The 18,017-nt window shown below is 32.3% G+C and overlaps 1 protein-coding gene and 1 long non-coding RNA gene across 2 annotated transcripts in view; both read left to right on the forward strand.

Annotated features, from left to right (window-relative positions):
* Positions 1–18,017, forward strand: part of LOC106686160 (E3 ubiquitin-protein ligase znrf2) — a 179,885-nt gene that overhangs the window by 116,038 nt on the left and 45,830 nt on the right. The gene's annotated exons all lie outside the window — the stretch shown is intronic.
* The window catches only part of LOC136796843 (uncharacterized), a 31,698-nt gene continuing 27,497 nt past the window's right edge, over positions 13,817–18,017 (forward strand). Inside the window, exon 1 of the long non-coding RNA XR_010844610.1 lies at positions 13,817–16,789. This is a non-coding gene — a long non-coding RNA (uncharacterized lncRNA). The remainder of the gene's footprint in view (positions 16,790–18,017) is intronic.

Here is an 18,017-nt window from a genome sequence, read left to right on the forward strand (position 1 = left end):
CTTTACACACGGTCAATCAAAAATCTTCCAGTATGTCACGAAACACACGGGCCCCAGTTTTGACTGCCGTCAAAATAGCCCTGAAGAAGCCCTGCAACGTGGGGCGAAACGTTGGCTCATTAAATTAGTATATTTCTACTATTTGAGTTTTTCTTGACCGCACCCGGACCATATTCCTTTAATATGATTTGCTTTTTCCTAAAAATACATTTTGTTGACCTTACTGAAATACTTATTATTTTTTGTTTATTAAAAATTTTAGTGATTAATAAATCATTTAATAGAATCAGTAATGTTGTCTTATTATTCTTCGAGAAGAGATAAATCAATTGGCATATAATAACCATGAAAAGTATTAATTAATACTTTTTGGGCTAAGCGCCAAAATCGCTTAATTTTGTTAATAATTTTTTTGGGGCGTAGCGCAGTGGTTATGACTTACTAATTTGATGTCTATTGGCGGTGCCCGGTCGAATCCGGCCTGGTGCCGTTGACTTTTTTCATTGAGTGGCGGTCTTACAAAATAAAAACCTTTGACACCCAACCATGGTTAGGCAGTATAGGACTCCAATGGAAGTCTTCGCTGAAGAAAAAAAAACTTATTTTTTTCCGAAAAAATCGGTCCAGAATAATATCTTCCCAGGAATTTCTGAACATTTAGCAAAAAGCCCCCAGTGCATTAAGTAACAACAAACTAATATTCATTTTTATATATTAAATTTTTCATTTTCCTCGTTCTTGTTTTACTAGGTCATTTTTTCTATATCTACAGTATACAAAAGATTTTTTTTTAAAAACATGTATGAATATATATATAATGGAAAGCGGTGAACTGAGGTAAGGCAATATGCTACTAACTCCAAGGACCTGGATTTAAATCCGGCTATGGCAGGTAATTATTTTCTGTTACACTTTAGCCGTGAGTCAATCCTGTTGGTTCTGGAGCATACCTTAGTCTCAAGAAGTGGGTACCCTTGATTAGGGAAATATCTGACGTATATTCCCCTCCCCAAAAAAAATAAAAATTGGCCCTTTTATATGGATTAGATTAAATCTCTTGAATTCTCTTTAGTAGGAAAGTATTAAGAAAAACTTAATTCAAGTTAGACACTTTTTCCTCTTTTACTAACAAATTAAATGAAACGAAATTAAAAAAAAAATTCTAAAGTCGGCTTATATCAATTGAAAGTGTATGTTCATTTGACTGGGGTAATATTTACCATTGTGTACACGTCAATTTTGTCATAGGAATTGATATTCATGCATTACATATCGATTATATTGATAAAGTGGTTTAATATTGAAATATTAAAGAGAAGAATTGAATAATTGAATAGAATGAGGAGAATAAGGGTGTAAGATGATATATCTGTCTTAAATTTCAAGCTTGAAGGCCATTTATTTCGGAAGGTTCTTATACCCAAAATGCATTTTTGTTATATCTACAAAATATCCTAATGTGGGACGTTTTATCGGTTTTATATTATGTTTCTTATTAATTTCTCCTTGGAGTGTTGAAGCTTTCTCGCTTTTCTAGGTATGTTTAATGTTCTCTTATGGTATCTCATCTCGACTATCCTTGGGCGGAGTAAAACGGAGGTGGTAAGTTGTAAGGAAAATTGTTGCCAAAAACGTAAGGTATGATGATGAACTACAGGGGCGTGGCAGAGTTAGAGCCTTTGTCTCAAGAATTTGTCTTGCTTAATATATTTACTATTATATTCTTGTCAATTTTCTCTTAGGAATCGATATTTGTAGCATTATATATTGTTTATATTCATGAGGTGGTTTAATTATAAACTAGGTGAAAGAATAGATTTATAAAGAAAATGACTGATAATAATCGACCGATTATTATAATAATTAACATATTTGCCAATACGTATCATTATAATAATTGACATATTTGTCAGTCTTATTAATTATCAATGTGAATAATTATTATCAATGACTGATGTCTGGATTGACTATTATTATTATGAGCTGCCTTTTGTAGGTTTAAACTACAATAGTGGACATTTCTATTAACCTCAACGTAAACCTTAGCACCAAGGCCGTGGCCTATTCCCCACTTTTTTACTTCACTTTTGCTTTAGAGGAGTGAAGTGTACCACCTTCCTAAAACATTCACACTATATTATAATTTTAATTTCTTATTTAGAAATTCTTAATCGAAAGATTAAATGATATGACAAAAATTAAGTTTCAGGAGCTACATCTTCTCGTTGTCTCTCCTTCAAAGATATAAAAAATATACTTATCTTAATTATTTTACATTGGTTAATTTAAGGACACTTTCAAATGAAGTGACAGCAGTTGACCGTAGATTAATATACCGAGGAGATGGTCCGGGAGAGGAGGAGGGGGTGCAGTCAGCAAATAAACAAAAAAATATTTATTCGTGCTGACGTTTCGACCTGAATTTCAGGACTTCATCGGGGAAGCTCCGAGAGAGTTTCTGACTAGAGTGATTGGGGGTACGGTCAGCAAATCAACACAATATATTCAACATCATTTACCTTTTACCTTACTTGTTTTAAACACTATCCAAAACAAGTAAGGGAAAGTAACGAAAAGCCGATCTTTGTTATTGTATTTATATGAACAGTATACTTTTAATAAACTAAATTTCTTTAATTGTTTTGCGTAATGAAATTGTTCTTGGGCGAAGATGGTCGGGGAGGGCGTACGGTCAGCAAATAAACAAAAACTAATTTATTTCTGATAGATCTTATCTAATATATTTGTCATTTTATTTAAATGAGCATTATACTTTTGTTAATGATATGTTAAGAATAATATCTAAATTGTAAATTATCGGCTTTTCGTTACTTTACCTTACTTGTTTAGGATAGTGTTTAAAACGAGTAAGGTAAAACGTAAATAAAGTTGAATATAGTATATAATTTCTCAAGAACTCATCACTTGGGATTCATAGCAGTAACTCATTCTTTACATTTTTAAAAAAATTAAATACTATTTCCTTGTTTTGTTTTTTCCACGTGCTGCTGCCATAACTACGCTGTAACATTACTCAATGTAGGGTTGACAGCGTTCATCGCGTTGGTCCCTACGTCATCGGAAGTATGACGCACTAGGGCTTTTGTATTAATTGTTTGTCATGTGTCTTTTCGCTGGATTGGGTTTCAGAAACATATGTCGAAATTATTAACACTTTCCGAACAGTTAGCCATTGTCTTCGCCAATATTATTATTTTGATCGTTTGAATTTTTATCATAAATGTGCTGGCAGAATAGAAATTATTTTGATATATTTCATATAATTTTTATTTTAAATAAACGTTATATGAAATACGGCTTCCTGGAGACAATACGATTATATAAATCTTGTGACGAAATAGATTATTTTTTTATTTAAACATTTCTTATAAGGAAATGTGACTTTTCCCTCCACTTTCCAATATCCTTGAAGCATCAAAATTATTGTTAGCCTCGACCTGTGTATTATGATTGTTTCTAGAAACTTTCTTTTTTCATACTTATATAAGGATTAATTTTTAAAAAAAGAAACATTAAATGTAAATAATCATTTTAATGACATTGGTTTTTATGAAGGCCGATGCCTTATATGTTCCATTATTATATCTTATTCGTCCTTGGATGTAAATGTACATTTTTTTGTTTTATTTTAACGATTGCACGATTCGCTTTTCCTCAGAACAGGAATAGCATTGGTTATACTGCAAATTTGCCCATGATTATTATTATTTTTACCGTAAAGATTACAGTTTCAGTTAATGAAGTTTTATCCCTAATAAAAATATTGAAATATTATATACATTAACCTAGGTTGATTCATCTGATGCTTTGAAAATTTTTGAATTAAACTCATGTTTGAAAGTTCTTGTTAACATCGGTCTTTAAATTTTAAAATGAACTCGCTAACTGCTTTTAAATTTTCTAAAATACTTATAAAATTTAGTATCAGATTATCGAACTATTAGAAATAGGTCTGTTGTCTAGGAAATGTAGAATACCATTTAAAAACACGCGCCGCTTTTTTCCAAGTTTGACACCCTATAACTCTTTTGCTATCAACCTTAGAACTTTAATTACTCAGGATAATTTTTACATCTCTTAATAAAACTCTTAAACGAAGTTTAAAAAAATGCCACCAAAATTTTAAAAATCTTATAAAAAAAAAGGTTTCGTACTGAGAGATCGTGAAAATTAAAAATTGCCCAAGTTCTGGTAGCTCGGCTAAGAGTTTTCAATGATTCCGTAATTGTAGCCGAAACGTTGGCCCTAATAAATACGTTTTACTTATTCACGTGTTCTTCACTGACCGCGATCCTAGCATCTTCTTCTCATTTATGATATTTTTATAAATATTTGAAATAAAATTATATGGCATATTAAACCATAGTGTAATGATTTGCAGCATTTTTTAAATTTATCATTATTCATACACATGTTTAATATGTTTCATTCATTTTTATCAGTTTTATTGCTTGATTATTATCATGAAATAATATGAAATATGATTACTGATTCGTTATCAGTTCCGCAGTATTTTTAAAAATGTCAAATCGCTGAACCTGGTACCGCTCATTTCGACACAGCCATGGATAGTGCTCACTCATGGACATAAAAGGATGATAAATGTCCTGAAGCATCTTACATAACTCAAGGTAGGCCTGAGTCTATTTGAATCCTGGCTCTGTGACGGGTCCTTTTTTAGTTTCCCCGACGATGTTTGTGACGGTGGCAGGTTCTATCCTTGAAACTATCATCTGTGCTGCCGTGGAATCGATTCTTAGCGCCGGCTTTGAATCCGCACTTCGCTTCCTGTACTCTGCAATTGTAAACAAAGGTATGGAGCATATTTGTATATATTTTTTATCATTATTTTTATTCTAGATACTTATGATCTGAAACCTTATCCGCAAAAAGTTGTCTATATTAAGAGAGCTCCTTAATTCTTAGTCAACTAGTACAGCTCAAATATTGCTTAAATATGGATCCTAGTAAACGTTGAAGATCTGAGAGTTTTTAACAGCCATTCACTTAGCTTAAACACTTTTTTCAAAGTTACGGTGATAGTGTCAGTCGACGCAGCAACTAACATCGTGTAGACTACGATATTTTCTGTCGTGATACTACTTCCATATTATCAGGATTAAGTGATTTGAACTTCCACTTGAAGAAGCCCTGGCTGTAGACTATTCAATAATTCTAATTTTATACCTACATAAATGCTAAACGTTTTTGTTTACTATTTTTTTTCATGTCAATGGTTTGGTTGACTTTTTGACAAAAAAAAAAATTATTTTGTATTTGATGTATCATACCTTTGGCCTGCAGTCCCTGAACTAGATGGCCTCGGATGCCCCATGTGTATACGGGGGGTGCCGTAAGCGAATACGACTTTCTCAAAATAATGCAAAAAGAAAAAAAAATAGAATATTAACATAAGAATAGGAAATATACAGTTCATTCCATAATTTGTTTTTTACTGTTTTGTTTATTCTTTTCCTACACACTCAATTGTTTGTACAGCAAACCCAAAAAGTTTGAGTAACGTTCCTGTAGATGGTTACTTTTTGCCAACGCTACTAGTTTTGGGACAGTTCTATAGAGGGGCCAAAGTACAGAAAGTAATCCCTGTCTACGCCAATATCTTTGTAACATGCCCATCTCAAAATAAAACTAAATATTTTTATTCTTGTAAAGCAGTGATATAGTGAAACTTGTTGTTTGTTATGCTCTTAATGGAAATTGTATGGATTCATCGCCAGATGTGCTGCTATCATTTGAGTGTAGTTTCTCAAAAATATTTGTATTTTCTTAACAAAGTATTGTTGGCTTGAACTTTTAGATGTGTTAGTGTTAAATTTTCATAGTGACTGAATTCTTCCATTTTATATCAAAAGCTTGAAATATGTTTTTTAAATTTTAACTTCACTCTAGATTTTTGTTTATTATGAACTATCAAATTCTGTCATATATTTACAGATAATAGCAATAGCACAGAGCACATCAGAGAGTGCAATCTCACCATATTTACAAAGATAACGAGTGAACTATAGTAAAATTATGAACAAGAACATAAATTAATAACAATTATAAATCTGTATCGCTACAACTCATGAAGGGTGAGGGGTACATTACTTTGTAAGGAAGTCTTGTTACTAGAGTAATGATTATGCAAGGAGGTGATTTGGTAAAAATCACGCTCCACCGCCAGAGTTTTTCTCTATTGAGGTTACCCTCTTACTAAGGCTGGATGGGTCCCGAAGGGGTTCTGACCCTAAAGACTCGAGTCCTTTAAGTTAGTATTGTCTTACTAGTACCCTAGTGCCTACACTGAACCATCCCGATCCCCAAAAATAAATTAATAAATGGAATTTAAAAAAAAAATTAAACATAATTTAACGTCTTAATAATTGCTGTTTAAATATTTACATTCAGCCTGAAGAACTCCGAACCGAGCTTTTTTTTTTTGTCTATAGTTTTTATCTTGACCATCCCTAATATAAACTATATACTGTCGTCCATCCACCGCAAGTTTCATGGTCGTGAGATTTGTTGGCAAGGTGTGGACAGCTGGCCGCTTGATAAACTTGCCTTGCTGAGCGGTCTTGCACAATGGTATCCAAAGGGCCGAAGGCTGACGGCCCTTCTTTAAGTTCGGCACGGAGCAGACATAGACCATCGAGTATTCGTTTTTGTTTATATTGTACAATAACCCGTAGTTAAAATCATTAGTTTTATGTTTAACATAATATGTTAGCAGAGAAGGTATAGGTTTCAGATTTTATACATTTGATTCGTTTCACATAATCGTTATTGATTTGATTGTGAATTCGTAGAGATCGGAATAGGCATGTTGTCGTTTTGAAGTGAATAACAAAAAAATATTTAAATGGTTATAAATACTTACACTAAAAGAATAAGTTAAAAGTAGGCTAGGATTTGTAGTATTCCCATACTAACCAAGATATTTTCAATTAATTTTTTAACCAGAAACTTTATAGAGACAAATATCGTAGTTCATTGTGAATTTATTTTTACTAAATATGGTTAAAAATATGTAATATCTACCTAAATGATATATATAAGGTTAAAAAACATCAAATCACCTTTACCCTTCGCCGTAAACCTACTGACTACCTTACAGTATCTTTCAATAATGGTAATCTTACCCCTGTAAATGATTTTAACTTTTAGGAGGAATTGTGCTGAACCCGATGCCTGTTAAACAAGCGGGTTTGCCATTGAAAAGATAGTAGAGTACATGGACACCTCTCCATGTTGGCAGGTCTGTTGATTGGAACTAGCTTTCAACGACCAGCGCTACTGCTCTCAGCGCTGTGGTGATTGATGGCTCTGGCTCCCCCCTGTCAGTGGGTTCAGTAACGGTTAGTTCATTCTCTCCTATTAGTGGTGGCAGAGCTGACCACTGTAGAAAACGATTTGCTAGAAGACGGAATACTTTTTTTCATTATTGCCTGAGCAACTAATTCTTTGATGTCTTATAACCGCAAATTTTGATTTATCCTTAGTTATATGTTTATCGTTGCCCACGCTCAGCGGAGAAGGGGATTAGTTAAAGGGGAAAAAAATATATATAATCGCAAAAGGAAAAAAAAGACAAAACAATAAAGAATAAATTACTCCTTAGGCGCCACGTTATTTTTTTCTTGGAAATAACGAAAACCCTGAAGCATTATGCCCACAATATAACTAAAATATACTCCTATATAAACAATTGTTGAATTATGACCACTTGCGAATACCTTTACATGTAGATAACAGTAAACCTAGGGGTGTTACCTACCCAACTGTTGAATTATCGTAATATTCCGTGAACAACAACAAAAAAAAATAAGTAAATTAAAAAGTTGAAAGCAGAGAAAGAATAGCAGAACTATATATACAAAAGTTTAATAATAAGAAGAAATATATGTACACAGAATGAAAAGGAAGAAAAAAAAGAATTCTTATCAATTAATAAAACAATTAAAACTTATAAGTTGAATTAACCTTAACTTAAATGCTTGATCTTAATAACTATATTTACATTATTATTCTCGTATCCAGGACATGCTGAAGAAACGTCACTGCACTATATCCCAACTTCTAGTGTTAATGACCGTCCATTGAAGTAGAACACTATAATTTAATAAAGAGTAAATTTTCTGAAATGCTAGCCCTAAAAAGCAAAATTTCTTTAAAATCTACTGAAAGATTAGTAGTTAGTTAATTTATTTTGAGAAATCTATATCTGAGGATCTATGTGACGTATAGATGTCTATCAACGCTAGTTTAACGTACTACACAGTAGTTTATGACCTTTACTTTCATAGAAACAGTAGTTTTCATAATATTCCATAAAATGATGATTTTTTGTTTTTATCTTCCGGTGACCATTGTTCATATAATCGATCATAACTACTCTGTATTTTATCCAATTCAGTTAATACATTCTTTAGAGAGCTGAATGTCTGCCCTATTAACCTACAGTAATGAAATTTATTCGCCTTATAAGGACAATATATGGGTTTCAAATAAAAAAAAGTTTTTAAACGTTTAATTTTATATATCTTATTCTTAAAAATGTTTCTGTTGAGGTTAATGACTTCCAATTTAATGCAATTTTTTAATAAAATTATCACCACATGGTACGTTTTGGGACCACTGTCCCATATTCATGCACCTTAAACCTCATAATATCACAATTTGTGACATGATTTCTCAGAACAATTATGAGGTTTAAGGTGCATGAATATGGGACAGTGTTCCCGAAACGTTGTGCCATGTGGTGATAATTTTAATAAAAAATTTCATTAAATTGGAAGTCATTAACCTCAAAAGAAAAATTTTTAAGAATTGACTCACCAAAGTTCCTATTGAGATAGTCCATATATACCCTATTATAATTTTTTAATTAGATCAGGTTGATGCCATTTGATTCAGTTTATAGAGCCGTAAACCACTGCAACGTTTGGTGTAGATTGGTTCAGTCGTATTGAAGTTAGTCATTTTTTTTTTTTAATGTTCAAGAAAAATCTAAGGCTATTTCTATGTAAGGCGAAAATTTAATGCCTGCAAAATTTATTTTCCTGCCTTATTTTGAAAATCCCTATTGAAGGGTTTCTTGAAGTACTGAAAATTAATTTCAACTTTATTTCACCCCTAAAAAATCTTGTACAACCCTATCAATAAAAATAAAAGAATATAAACATACATTTTTAAGAAGTGCAAGATAATGTATTTTCCTGGTAGGTTGACCCTTACTTTTGTTGTACAGAATGATAACCCTTGAAACAATCGCCCAAACCTAATTCAACATCAAATTTTATTTTTGCTCCTTTGTAGGATAATTTTTGTTTTAAACCAGTCTTGTTCTAACAGCCGTTCCTTCCATACTGACTGATAATTGCCATTCAAGTTCATTGCACACACCGTGTGCATTGGTCTCCAATGGGTTAATAACGGCTGAAATAATAAAAATGTACATTTCATATAAAATTATTCAATATTTTAAGTTATATATATATTTTAAGTCACTGCACATCAACTCTGAACCAGTTAGGGATACCAACAAATGTCACAATGGCGTTGAGAAACGACGAATCTGCAATTGTAAAAGTCATTAAATTCATCAATCAGACTAACTTAATAACCAGCCTTTAATTATTATAATTATCTATTTAGCTTGCCTTATTTTTAAAATTGGAACAGTCAGTTATCTGTTTTTCACCATCCTTTCCAATATCGTAATGATTATTAAACAAATTATAATTGGTGCGGATCAATACACCATACCAAAGCTATGACTATGGAACAACTAGGCCTTACTAAAGCCAACAACCAACGGGCGTTGATGACCAGGCTGTTAAACGCCCTTTCAAAACTAGCAAACAACAACAATGTACAGACATCCTCTAATATCTCAATATCGTAGCATCAATATAATATAATAATATAATAATCAATCTCAATATAATAGCCAAAACGAATATAATCTTTGTGTAACTCCAAAAACATATTTTGCCATATTAATATTGAAGCACAGTGAGCCTGATTTTATAAAAACTATTCATATATTATCCTGTATTAATATGAATGTTATCAGTATGAAATGAAAAGGAAGTATACAAATATTAATTTAAATAAAGTGAAGGTATCAATATTAATTTTTTAATATTTCATGTAAAATACTGGTATAATATAAATCGATGCTAAAGTCGAAAAATTAACTAGAGATGTGGAATATCACGATGAATATTCTGAAACAAGCCATTAGTGAGAAAGTATTAGTTGATAACGGAGACTTTGTCCTGTTACGGAAACAATATGAATCAACATTGGTAACGACTAATAAAAATTAACTTGGTAAATATAACACAGTTACATTTTCTGTTTAATGTTCTAAACTCTTTATCTTTACATAACGGGTTCTATCTGTCGGATCCCATTTCAAATTAGTTAAACAGACAAGAAGTCGATATTAGTCTATCACTTTTATATCTGTGTCTTAATATGTAACATTATTTATTTATTAATTAATGATAATTTTAAAATCAGATTGAAATTTAAGAATATATTGATAGAAAGATAATAAGTTGTAGATAGGGGTGAACTAAAGGTTAGTTACCTGCTTAACCATGGTTGGGATCAAGATTTTCATTTTGTTGGACCGCCACTCAATGAAAAAAGTCAACGCCCCTGGCCGGATTCGAACCGGCACCGCCAGCAGATCTCAAATTGATAATACATATAATCAGATATATACAAAAAATAAATTTTATGCTAGTACAATGGCATGATACAGACCTGTGGAGGATCTATCAATTGAACTCCAATAGCATTTCTAGGGGAACATCTCGAGGTTATCTTCTTTTCAGACGTCTATAGGTAACTATAGATTGGCGTATAGTAATATACGCCTCGAATCTGTAATTTTATTCTGAGGTCTTATAGACTCGGGTTCGAATCGAGCTGAGACCGATTATTTATTTTAAATTATTTTCTGTTTCACTGTAGCGTGAGTCAGCCCTGTGGGTTCGGGGAGCCCTCTGGAGACCATCCAGCCAACTGATGCGGGTAAATTTTCCCTTCATTTGGAAAAATCTGCCAGTTGATCATAATTATGAACAAATCACTTCCTTGCAAACCGTTGGTCAAGAACCAGTGTCTCCTTATAAATTACTGCACCCCTGGCCCATTAATGGGTTGTTGTGGTACAGATTTTCAATGTGCACAAAAGATAATGGTCTTGCTTCGTGATTCGAATCATCCTTCTTAGCTACTTATTACGTATGAATTGTATTTTCTATTTTGTTAAAAAAATAAACAAAAGAAAAAAACAACAACATTTTTCAGATAAGATAAAATACAAATCGATTAAAGTAAATATATGTTTTGTCCCCTTATGGTTTTATTTATAGTTTGTTGTTTTTGTATCATTTCTTACTTCGGGTTTAAATAATTAGAGCGAGATAAAAAAAAAAAAAAAAAAAAAATGTGTCAATTTGTATACTTCTTCATGCATGAGGTCTATATTTAGTTCTTAATGCATCTTACAATTAATTATTCTTGTGAAATGTAGATAGTTGTTGACAATTGTGAGACACTTGTTTTAGAATACTTCAGTTTTATTTTTTTTTTAAGTTGGTTAAATTAGCGAAACTCTATAGGAAACATTTGTTAAGATACGTCTTAGTATTGCTTTATATAGTATCAATTTCTTTCTATAAGATAATTTTGATTTTGTATTAAAATGTAGATACATATTGAACATTATTTTCTTTTTTTAGATTAACGTGATTGTCGAGCAACAATTTACTGTCTATAACTATATTCGAGGAAATTGTAGGTCGTATTTTTGTGAAAATTGTAACATCTGAATTTTTAATGTTTAGATGATATCCCTTTTTGATTTTTGAGGTACTTAAATGTTTTTTAAAAATTTCTTTTAGTGTATTAGTCTTCTTTATGTATGTATACCACTCACTGGCTGACTTATTGTTCAAAAACGATGCTGCCTGTAAAGATGGAATTAATAACGATGTTCCTCCTTATGCTGCAAATGTGGAATAAGAGGGCTAGTTTATAAAAAAAAAAAATCAGATTTGGAGTAGTTAAAAAAATAAATTCTAAAACAAAGAAGGATAGGGTGATTAAATCCTTTCTTAGAACGGAACTTCGTACTTTTCTTTTTAATATAACAGCGGGAAAACAATATACTATTCTAGCCATCATTTCACCTTGAGGTGTAGAGATGATTGCACGGCTTAGGCATCTCACCTAATGCTTATTTAGTTTGAGCCGATCTCTTCTATTTCTTGAACCTATATATATATGTGTGTGTGTGGTTGGTTTCTCTTTAATTATTACTTGGAACAAAGCCATAACCGCTGTAGTCCATGATGGATCATTGGGGTTGAGGACTTGCTAATTCATTACGAATGGTAATGCGCGTAGGTGATATGACCAAGATCACCAGGTTAATCCCTAAGCAATAGATGGCTCAGGTACATATTTTATAGGGATTCTTCAAAATAGTCCCTTTGCATAACTAGATTTAGTTAGTCGTACCTACTTATTTTTAACTGGAACTTATTTACCGACGTTCTACAACTCAAGGAAAAAAAAAAAATGTACGAGAGTAAATTGATTTCGTGACGGTAGGGAACGCCCGAGGTGTAACGTAAGTGGTGGGAGGCAACTCTCTATATGTTTTGTATTTAGATTAAAATATCTTGATAACTAAAAATAGCTGCATAAGTGCGTTAATTGTTGTAATGGCAATTTTTAATGAGCCATTATTCAAAATCTTGACGCTACAGCGAGATTTTTATCATTTCAATCACTTGAGACGTTATTTAGTAATTATAATTAAATTAAAAAAAATTGTCTTTATGTAAAATAAATAGATCTCCGTTATATTGAAAAGTTTTTAGTGATCACCTATAATATTTTATTTTAAATATAAGGGATACTTATAAAAATGGATCTGAACGCATTTTTGTTATTCTTGTAAAATATAGATAGTTGTTGACAATTCTCAGACATTTGTTTTGGAATACTTTGGTTATATTTGTTTTTTGTTGAATTAGTGAAACTCTATGTGGGACAAGCATTTGTTAAGATACCTCTTAGTATTGCTTTATAAGTATCAATTTCTTTCTATAAGATAATTTTGTTCTTTTATTAAAATGTAGATACATTTTGAAGGGTGGTCAAGGACTATTGCTCAGAAGAGGAAAATAAAGGTGTGCCAAAATAATATTTGAAGAAGCATTGTGAATGTGGGGAAAAGGCATCAAATAAAGAATGCTTGGATCCAGAAAGAAACAGGACTCGCTGACACACTGAAGATGACAAGATTGAGGAAAAGGAAATGGGCAGGGCATCTCCTTCGGTGCAAAGATGACAGATGGTCAAAAATTGTCACAGAGTGGACTTCAAAGAAGAAGAAGACGTCAAAAGAAAAGATGAAGCGATATGTTCAAGAGGATGACAGGACCCCTCTGGTGGAGAGTTGCTAGAGACAGGGATGCCTGGAAAGAGAAGTGGAAAGAACTCGCCTCCCAATAGGACTGGTCACCCCGGGAAGTGCTGACTGTTACTCCCGAAAGACCTATGCAGGAAAGGATACAGAAAGATGGAAAGAAAATTGATAGAAGTTAATGTTTTGTCAATTATTATGTGTGTGTGTATGTGTGTGTGTATATATATATATATATATACACACACACACACACACAATATTTCTATCTTCATTAAATGTTTATATTTTATTTTGTATGATTTTAATTTATTGCATAAACAAAAGGGTATTTCATTTCACATATTGTACATTATTTTCTTTCCATTTTCTAATTTTAGATTAATCTGGTTGTTGAACAACAATTTATTGTCTAGAACTTTATTCGAGGGTATTGTAGGTCTTATTTTTGTGCAAATTATAGCTTCTGTATTTTTAATGTTTACATTTAATCCCCATTTTGGCGGATTACTTAGATGTTTTCGTAAAAATTAAGTTAACTGATGAAGAACACATTTAGCGAAAAAAACGAACAAATGAAAAAGGTGTAAGAATGAAAATGTCGAAGATGGTTTAGCAATGGAACAAATGAGAAATAGGGCAATATTGGCTGCTCGAAATGACGATGTAAATAAAAATTAATCTCAATTTTAAACAGACTACCAGGGACGTTTTAACATGTTATTCTATTGTGTGGCCCTTTCTCCTGGCGGGGGCGGTGATATGCTACATTATCCCTCTGAATATCTATCAACACTAACAGCAGCGGGAATGTCACCTGACTGAACTGAACTTGAAAATAGGTTGCGTTGTTATACTGTTAGGAAACCTATATTGCGCTGTGTTATGGCGCAAAATCGCTAGTGAGATATATTTAAACAAATTTACTTATTTTTACTTATTTATTTATTAAGAGATTTTATCAGAAGATTGGAAAGGTGAAATTGTGTGCATTCTAAGGATCACATTGGACACTTGAGGGGACTTGAACATGCCTATCGTACTCAACTGGCTGCTATCTGTAATATTGGCATTTGCTATAACTATAAATAAATCACGAGGGCAGAGTTTTGAAAAAGCCGGTTTATGAAGGAAACAATACTTATTCGTCGACAACTGTATGTGGCCAAGACGGAATAGAAATTCAATGCAGTTTAGAGGAAAAATTTATTACCAACATTGTATTTGACGAAGTAACAAATTGAAGTACTAATTAAAATGATAATTAGATCTAATTTAAAATTAAATTTAAGATAGTTTAATCGAGCAATATTTAAAAATCGCCTGAAATTGAAAAACGGTATGAAACCCTCCATGGTAGCCTTACTTATCTGACTTTTTAAATAGACAATTATAGCGTATAGGTTGGTCCATGCATGTCACAATCTCACAAGAGGAGATGTTAACACAAAAAAGAGGTAATCCTCCACCGCCGGACTGACCCCGGGGAGCGACGGTCCTTTATCACTTAATTAGCTTAAAACGAGAAGATAGTTAAATAGAGCAATATTTAAAATGCGCCTGAAATTGAAAAATGCTATGACATCGTTATACTTTATGTTTAGATTAAAGATAAAGAATCGAAATTAATTTTTTTTCCTACTTACATAATATTAAAAAAAATAATGTAATCTGAATTACAGAATAAATGTAAATTACAGTTATATGAGGAAAAGGTGGTTGGGGTTGCGGTCAGAAAATAACATAAATAAGTTTAAGAAACTTATTTAATAGTGCCAACGTTTCGGTCAGAATTTCCAGCTTTCATCAGCGCTACTTATTGGAGATCGGAACCCTATATAACCCACTTATATTACCGATCTCCTATACGTATCCCTGATGAAGGCTGAAATTTTGGCCGAAACGTGGCACTATTAAATAAGTTTCTTAAGCTTATTTGTTTTATTCCCTGATCACACCCCAACCATCTTCGCAAATAATTTATCCACGGTCAACTATCTTCTCATCACTATAAATTACAGTTATAGAATGGCCAACGAGTTGTACAATTGAATGAACAGTTGTATAATTTATAAAATGAGGATTGTACAGGGGGTATCCCCACTAGTTATAATTAATGAGATTGTAATAGTAGTAATAATTGTAATTTCATTTCCAGAAGTTTCACTTCTATCGGCCGCAATTTTTTTGAACGGATATCGTCTTCCTCCCAGATTCAAGGGTGTGTGTTAAATAAATTAAACTGTTAATCCGGAACATTAAAATAAGAAGGTAGATAGGATGAGGCTTCCTTTGACCTACTGGGTTCATATCCAGATTTATGTAGCAATCTGATGTTTTTTTTTTATAACAAGTCGTTAGATTTGTCAGGATAGGGACGGCTGGTTGCTAAATCTTGTAAACTCTTTAAAAAAAATTATTAATACTGAGATGGTGCAGTGGTGAAGCTCTATGTTACCAAATCGAAGGATCCAGGTTCGAAACCGGCTGTGACAGATAATTATTTACTTTAGTCGTGAGTCAACACTGTATTCTTGGGTCCACTCAGCCTCATAAAATTGGTGCCTTTAAATGGGGAAATATCTTGCTATTGAGCGTGGTCTTGAAAAAATAGCCTTCTTGTATAACCATTGTTCTAAAAGCAGTGCTTCCTTACAGAATACTGAACCAATGACCTTTCATGGTCTACTATAAATAATAAATAATAATAATATTAGTCATCATAACAATGTTTCGCAAAAATACGATAAGGCACCTTAAAATACCATTCGGTACTTTTGGCAAGTACTATTTCTTTCTAGGCCCTTGATAAGCTGTTTCAGTTTTTTCTTTGTAGAATTTGAATTAGGAAAATCAGTCCAAATAATTTTTAAGGAAACAATAATCACTAGCTGAACAATATCTATCGTCCATTTTCTATTCCTCTAAGGTTGAATTTTATTCACGGATAAGCTGACATAATTGATGCCCTTTGAACCGTGTTTAATACCCATCAAGACGATGTTATTTCTGGATCCTTTCACCCCCGGATGTCCTTTGTAATTTCTCTCGTCCAATGACGCAGATCCTTTATTTCACCCGCTGACCCGAAAACCGAAAAACCAACCCCCTCCTTCCCCACCTCACACCGACAGTGGCCAAAAGACAAAGACACCGTGAGAGGAAACCAGGCGCAGACGCCGATAGGAGTCTGTTCGATCTGGCAGTCGTGCGCCGGCATTCGAGCAACTTGGTTGGTTGTTGAGTTTCAAGTCCCGTCTTGTAAGTATTGGGTGTGGGAGGAAGTATTTGGCACCAGTGTGCTCTGAGGTGAGTGTTCCCGTACCTTGTACTTCTGTGTACCTGTCTTGTAGCGGTAGTGGATTTTGTCTGGGCAGGCATGTCAGTGGTTTTGGGGTCACCTGTGGCCTCACTTAACCCACCACTCCTTAAACCTTCAATTTTTTTCATAAATTAATGTAATCCCACAATAGGTGTAATGAGGTTTTGTTCATATAAATCTGTACTCAGTGTTGTGCAACTATTGTTTTTATTTATATTATTAGTCCTAAGGATTATCGTAAGAGCAATTGTTATTATAAAGAATTCAGCATGAATATCAATTATACAAACTGATCATCTAAACAGAAAATTAAATATATTTCAACTTGTCATAGCCTATAAGAGAAAATAATTAATATATTACCATACATTTTTCATTGATAAAATTTAATATTGCAACTACACATTATATCTTACATTTCAGTTATTCGACAGAAGATTAGACAATCTATTAATTTATCACAAAAATAGTTTTCGTTTACCCTGTTAATTATTCTATGTTTTATTTTTTACACCGTTTCATAAGTATTTTAATTTTATGTTGTTTAAATCTATTTAGTAGTTTTGGTATTGGAAGGGAACAACTTATGACATTTTCTGATTTTTTTCTTTTATATTTTTTGTTTTAATCAATAAGTTGTAAAGATTAATATGTATTTCACATATGTATAAGATTAGAGTTTATAAAAACTAGAAGATAATAATTATGATTTAATAGCTTCATATCGATCTTATTTATTATTTTTTTATTTTATATTAACAAAAAAAAAATGTAATATCGTACGTTTTGGTGATATTCTGATAAGAGTTCTTGGATATGTGTCTACGGTAATAGCGACCTAAAATATATTGTTAAGAAATCCTTGTTGTAGGGCTTAGAAATGTCATAACATGGCTTAAGCTATGATAAAAAACAACTGTACGATTTTTTATACTAGCATACAGGCAGTGCATCGTGATTTCTAGAATTGGAAATGTATATTGGTTAATTGAACTTAGGAGTGATTAGGGCCCTAAAAAATTCACCAAATGGCACAAATTTATGACCTATTTAAATAAATTAGAACCGAAGTTATGAAATAAACCGTTCGGAAAGTGTTTCTCTAATTAAAACTAATAAGAGCATTAAATGGTATTATTATAGGTTATAAGAGCATTAAGTGGTATTATTATAGGTTATAAGAGCATTAAGTGGTATTATTATAGGTTATAAGAG

The sequence above is a fragment of the Halyomorpha halys genome, unplaced genomic scaffold, assembly GCF_000696795.3.
Source record: "Halyomorpha halys isolate HHAL.00 unplaced genomic scaffold, Hhal_1.1 Scaffold785.1, whole genome shotgun sequence".
In the NCBI taxonomy this organism is placed as follows: domain Eukaryota; kingdom Metazoa; phylum Arthropoda; class Insecta; order Hemiptera; family Pentatomidae; genus Halyomorpha; species Halyomorpha halys.